This window comes from Mobula hypostoma, unplaced genomic scaffold, assembly GCF_963921235.1.
Source record: "Mobula hypostoma unplaced genomic scaffold, sMobHyp1.1 scaffold_36, whole genome shotgun sequence".
Classification (NCBI taxonomy): Eukaryota; Metazoa; Chordata; class Chondrichthyes; order Myliobatiformes; family Myliobatidae; genus Mobula; species Mobula hypostoma.
The window spans coordinates 2672063-2678317 of NW_026948187.1; the positions used below are offsets into that span (position 1 = coordinate 2672063).

General features: G+C 43.9%; 2 non-coding genes across 2 annotated transcripts; both read left to right on the forward strand.

Annotated features, from left to right (window-relative positions):
• The first annotated feature begins 3034 nt into the window (after positions 1 to 3034).
• trnai-uau (transfer RNA isoleucine (anticodon UAU)) lies at positions 3035 to 3128 on the forward strand. The gene is made up of 2 exons: positions 3035 to 3072; positions 3093 to 3128. It is a non-coding gene; the product is annotated as a tRNA-Ile (tRNA).
• Positions 3129 to 4850: 1722 nt separating this feature from the next.
• On the forward strand, positions 4851 to 4923 carry trnav-uac (transfer RNA valine (anticodon UAC)). The gene has a single exon. It is a non-coding gene; the product is annotated as a tRNA-Val (tRNA).
• Positions 4924 to 6255: the final 1332 nt, after the last annotated feature.

Here is a 6255-nt window from a genome sequence, read left to right on the forward strand (position 1 = left end):
GGAGGACTGCATATTATGGTGCAGTCTCACCACCTGCCGCGCGATCTGCTCAATACCGTATGTGTGTGTTCAACGGTCTGCAAATACCTACCCAGCTGTAGTTAGAATTAACAAGATGCTGTCCGTGGTTGGCTAAAATGGACACGGATATTAAACCTTACGTACTATTCGGTTCAACTTTGACCATTTTGACATTTGACCGCCGTGAAAACTCCCTGAATGACGTTTTCTTCCAGCCGAAATTTTATGACTTTTCCTAAAATGACCCAAAATGCGCAAAAAATGAAAAGATTTTTTTAAAAATTACACATTTGTACAGGAGCTACAATTTTTTGCCACACTGAAGCTGTTCCGGGTCACATTTTACCCGTACCCAATGCAACGGCTATTGCTGGTCTAATATTACGCGGAGCTCCTGAAAAGGTCATAGATGCCTTGACTCTTCAAGGGCTTCAATGAGAAGCACATGTGTAATTTGGGAAATGATTATTTTCTCAGTCTTACTGGACCGATGTACAAAGGCAGACGGAATGGCATGATCCATTAGCCAGCGGGTCGGTAGCTAGCGTCTCTCACTTGGTGGCCCAGATTTAACGGCACTGATGATATCTTATTGAACGGACCCAGAGTGCGAAAGCTAAGTGAAGGTTTACATGATCTGGCTGAGAAAAATGAAGCACTGCGAGCGGATAATCAATTAAATGAGAATTCAAGTTCTCAGCCCGAATGAGGAGTCTGGACATTCAAAGTAACAACGTACAAAGAACGATTCAAGAAAGGATGAAGATTAACATCAAGTACCCTGCAGTTCCCAACCAGGGAAGAGCTCCAGCGTCAACTTTCCAACATAACAAAGGCTGCTATCCAAGTCTCGGCAATATATTTCGCCAGAGAATGGTTGGATGCCGCTGTTCCTTTAAGATTCAGACTGTAATTATCGTTCATGGACAGTCTGTACTTAAAGTTCGCCGACTGAGTTCTCAGTGCTCACTTTTTATCCAACATCCATAGCTCTTTGCTTACATCCGCATTAAATTAAGGCTCCCCATCTCCACATCTCCCATTCTCCCGTTCTCCCCATCTGTCCATCTCCACATCAGGTATAGTAGCCACTGATATGTACACCTAGGGTGCACATTTTCTGTAGGCTGTCACTTTAAACAGTCGGGAGTATTGAGACTGACTTTTGGACACGGAAGTGCTCCAGAGAGAGAGAGACATGGATAGCTGGTGTTCAGCATGTTTGGATAAATGCCAGGTCGCTGGTAGTTAGCCAAGCACACATGCATTTGGACACTAGATGAGCTTTTTGTGCTCAGAGAAGGGTGGGTCTTGGAGGATCTATCGGGACAATCGATCAATTGCTCTCGCATTGTGGATAAGGGGTGACCGTTGGGAGGTTACTAACGTGCGCACCCTTGCCTGGGTTGAATGCTTTACCACAGAAGACGGTATCCTTTTTGCGATCACATTCGGTGACTTTAAAGGAAGAGAAGAGGGGAGTGGAAGGTTTGAAACAGAAGAAACCTAGTGACAAAGAGGTCACTGTTTGGACTTTCTCTCCTAAGTAGCCCGTAAGGGTGAGTTTGAGTTCCATTCGAATAGGAAGGTGTGACTGTCACGTAGTTAATCCACAGGAGAGGGCTCTCTAGTGAGGGGAGTACCTTTGAGAAGACCACTTGTGTGTTACCCTTGTTTGGGTGTGGTAGCTCACTGAAGAAAGGTACCCCTGTGGCAAATCAATGTTGGAGTTATTTCGTATATCGTAGAACTGGATAAGTTACTACCACGTTGTGTGTTTGAGCTTAGTTCAGTTGAAGAGGGTCCCCTCAGTGATAAACCACTGTTGGTGATAATCCATATGTGAAATCTGTTTGAGTATCCCGTGGCCACCACTTTGGGGTGACCCGTAGCTGAATCCGGGTGTGGTACCATTTGTGTTGAAAGGATATTTGCTGAAGATCACTGTCGATGATACTTCGTGTGTGCTGTGGAACAACTTCGGAGATAAAAACTACTACTACTATTGTTATTTTGTATTGCTGTCGTGGAATCTGTGGAATATCGACGGAATTGCCTTCTCACAGCATTCGCCATTTGGATTACAAATCTCTCTCTCTCTTTCTCTCTCATCACCTATTCCGTGGATGAACTGAACTTTCATACTTTACCATCTCAAGACTCTAGGCCTTGTTTTCCCCAAACTCAATAGTTTGGGAGTTATATTTACACACATAACACTGTTAACTTTTGTTTATCTTGCTTAAGTTACTACATTATAAGTAGATACTAATAAAGAGTGGTTTTAACAGTAATACTAGACAAGAGGTGTGTTTCTGCTGGTTCTTTAAACCCGTTACGGGGTACGTAACACAACTAACACAAACCCCACCCCTCCCCCCGCCCCATACCAGACAGTGATGCAACCTGTCAGAATGTTCTCCAGAAGTGTTTTTTTTTTGTGAGTTTATTCGTTAAACTCCTAATGAAATATGGCCGGTGACTTGCCTTCTTTATAACTGCATCGATATGTTGGGACCAGGTTAAGTCCTCAGAGATCTTGATACCCAAGAACTTGAAACTGCTCACTCTGTCCACTTCTAATCCCTCTATGAGGATTGGTATCTCTCTCCTTCCTGTAGTTCAGAATAAGTTCTTTCGTCTTACTGACGTTGAGTGCCAGGTAGTTGCTGAGACTCCACTCAATTAGTTAGCAATCTCGCCCCTGTACGCCCTCTCGTCTCCATCTGAGATTCGGCCAACAATGTTTGCATCATCAGCAAGTTTATAGGTGGCATTTGATGACTCGATATGCACATGGATGTAAGGAAAATCGAGTGATATGGACATGTAAGGAAGGAGGGATTAGAGTTTGAGAGTCTTTCATTTGCTCTTTAACTGGTATGGCAATACATTGTGGACCGAACGGCCTTTTCACGTGCTGTATAATTTTATGTTTTATGCTCTATGATATCTTTAACTTTCTTCTAATTTTTCTTTTCAGATATGTATAACCACCTGTTTGCAGCACTGGGCTCTAGTGGCGCAATCGGTTAGCGCGCGGTACTTATATGGCAGTACACGGCGGAGAAATGCCGAGGCTGTGAGTTCGAGCCTCACCTAGAGCACTTGTGATTTTAGTGGGCCAGGTGACTGGGCATCTCTCAAGCTAAGCATTCAGCTGAAATGTAATAGTTAATTTTGTACTTGTGAGACGCCCTGCTTATTATTTGCATTTAACTTCGAATCGATGTACCTTTGATTTTGATCTGAGCAAGGGAAAGTGAGCTTACAAGCGTTGCAGGAGATCACCTTTATTCACTAAAAGGCATATGCCCGCGGCGCTGCAAACATTCTCCCTGTTTGGTTCTTTCGTTCAACACGCGTAGCCTCACTTCCCGTTGCTGAACGTGTCTGAGGTGGTTTCTTTGTTGAATCAGGACATCACGTGTCTCCACATTCCTGTTTTCTCAATTCAATTAACCAAATAGTGAAGCAACGAACCCGACCTTTCCTGAAGCCATGTTTCGGAAACGCTCTGATAGCACCTCACCTTGGTTCATTGTGCTGTCGATTCAGCTCAATGTTTCCTTGCACCGGCGAATTGTTTCAGGCCCACGCGAACAAAAGAGATATTAATCGTGGCCTCAATGGCCGGAAATGGTATCGAGATGCTGATATCTCCATCCTTCTCTCCCAACATGAAGCTCCACTATTTCAGGACAGAATTATAAAATAATTCTCACATGTCCCGTGTTCACCAAGCCTCTGTGAAAGAGAGGACACCTCCCCCGATTCTACTGACGTGCTGAGCTTCCGTTTCCAATGGTCAGATCCCTCTCGCTGCAATGCGATCCCTCCACTGCGACCTTTGATGTGATCTACTTGCCTGAAGGTTATTGTTCCCAATGTAATTTTCCTTCACAATCGGTCGTTTAATTGGCCGTTCATGTCTTTGTCTGGTTGCGATCCGACGGATCAGATTGGAACATGATCATCAGTGAGATATCAGTGTGGTGGTGTGTCTGGTGTTAGTGTGGATTCGGTGTGACGATTGGCCGTGATTCATTACGGCATCTCACAAGTAATTCCGGCTTGTAACGCGTCCTGTTGTCCATAAGTGTATCGGCACATTGTTCAGTCACTTTCAATTAACTTGTAATCTGAGGCGATGAGAACGGACGAGAGAGACAAGGTGAGAAATCTTAAAGGCGCCGTTGAATTTAGCTCGTGAGCTGGAGCGCCAGCCCGTGGAGACTGATGAAAGCTAGGGTACCGAAGCTGTTTTAATTCCTTGCCGTATATAAGCAACGTATTCAGTTACCTGTTACATGTCGCGACCTGACCAGCACCCCACAGGAAATTGTGCAAGGTGCCTGGAGGTTCATAGCAGGGAGTTTCTCCCTTTTGCCGCCTGCTATCGGGGATTCGGGAGTCGATCGACTCGGGAACTTTGAGACTTTTTTTCAACTGTGCCCCTGGTGTGTTCTTCATCAAATTATGGTATTGCTTTGCACTGCTGTAACTATATGTTATAATTATGTGGTTCTGTCAATGTTAATCTTTGGTCTGTCCTGTTTTCTGAGATATCACTCCGGAGAAACATTGTATCATTTCTTAATGCATGTATGCGTTTCTAAATGACAATAAAAGAGGACTGAGTGTTCTGATAATCTAAAACATTGTTAATGTATGTAATTATATATGTCGCAGAAATTTAATACTTGTTGCTGAAAGCGGAGAGGAACGGTGGACAATGTTTTGTTCTTATAGCTGTACCTTGGAGCAGGGTGGGGAGGGGGTGCCTCGGGTCATTGCTCAATAACGCAGAGCAATGAGAGCTTTGCACTGTTTCTGTGGTGTAGTGGTTATCACGTTCGCTTTACACGCGAAAGGTCCCCAGTTCAATCCTGGACAGAAACATTGTTTAGGCTGCAGTGTTTGGGGCGAACTTGAAACTCAATGTTCAGTTATGATCAAATTTATTGTCATGGGCATCCAGGTTAAATGTCATGAACATTCGCATTTCTAGCAGCAGCGCATGGTATTTCAAACCTGACAAAGGTAACGTAAAGAAAGAATAATTAATAGAAATGATATATAATTGACAGGAAAACATAAACGGATTTAAACATAAGGAGGTTCTTGGATGACGTAGACTGCGCAATGGGAGAATTAGCGGTTCGAAGCTATTGTCGCAGAACGGAGGATGTGTTGTGGTTTCATCTCAAATGTTCCCATCCAGACAAACATCCGGAGCAAATGCCGTGTGCTGCAAAATTTCAAACCTACTTTAAAATGTTCAATCGCTCTCTTGGCCTTTCCCCGTGTTTTCTCTCCTTCCTAGTCTCTTATTACAGACTCTCTGTTCAAATCCTCCTCCATAATATTCTCGTTCACCCTCTCACTCTATCTCTCCCCAACTCTCTTTCTCTCTCACACATGCACTCACACTCACACAATGTTTGTGATTCTCTTTCTTTTCCCTCTCGCTAGCAGCACCACAGCTACCCCACCTCCCCGTCAGTGTTGCAAACGTTTGTGCTTCGCATAGTTTGTGACGCGGTGGAAACAAGTGGGGACATCGACACCTAAAAATTTCAGGACTTGATTCTGCGATCTTCCGGTGATATTGCATCGCAGACACAAGTTAATATCTCACCATTGGTATCGCACATTCCATTGCTGTTAACGGAACAAGGAGAAGGACTGATCAAAATGCCAACATCTTGATTCTGCGAGAATGTAGAAAAGAATGATTAAAACCTTCCTGTACAATGACGGTGATGTAGAGCAGGAAAACTGGGTACCGTTTGCTCTGGAGACGAGATGACGGTGGTTATCGTATATCGGTATAGAGTCGGGACCACCGTCCTTTTCGATATATGGAAGTTGCTGTGATTCCATGCAAATGTTAGAGGCCGATTTTTCACACTGAGTGGTGAGTGCGTGGAATTCACTGATGGAGGCGGATACAAGAGGGTCTTTTAAGAAACTCTTGGATAGATGCCTGTACATAATACTGTAGCGCAATTCTAAACAATTTCTAATGTAGGTTGAAAGGTCAGCACAATATTGTGACCGAATGGATTTGAATGAATATCGAGCAGTAAAGTGTCGTCCCTTTTATCTACCATGCGAGTTATCTCGGGTCATTCTTTTTGTGATTTACATTACACCTCAGGCCAACGTCAAGCAGGATTTAGCAATGAGATCAATAGAACATAGAACATAGAACATAGAATAGTACAGCAC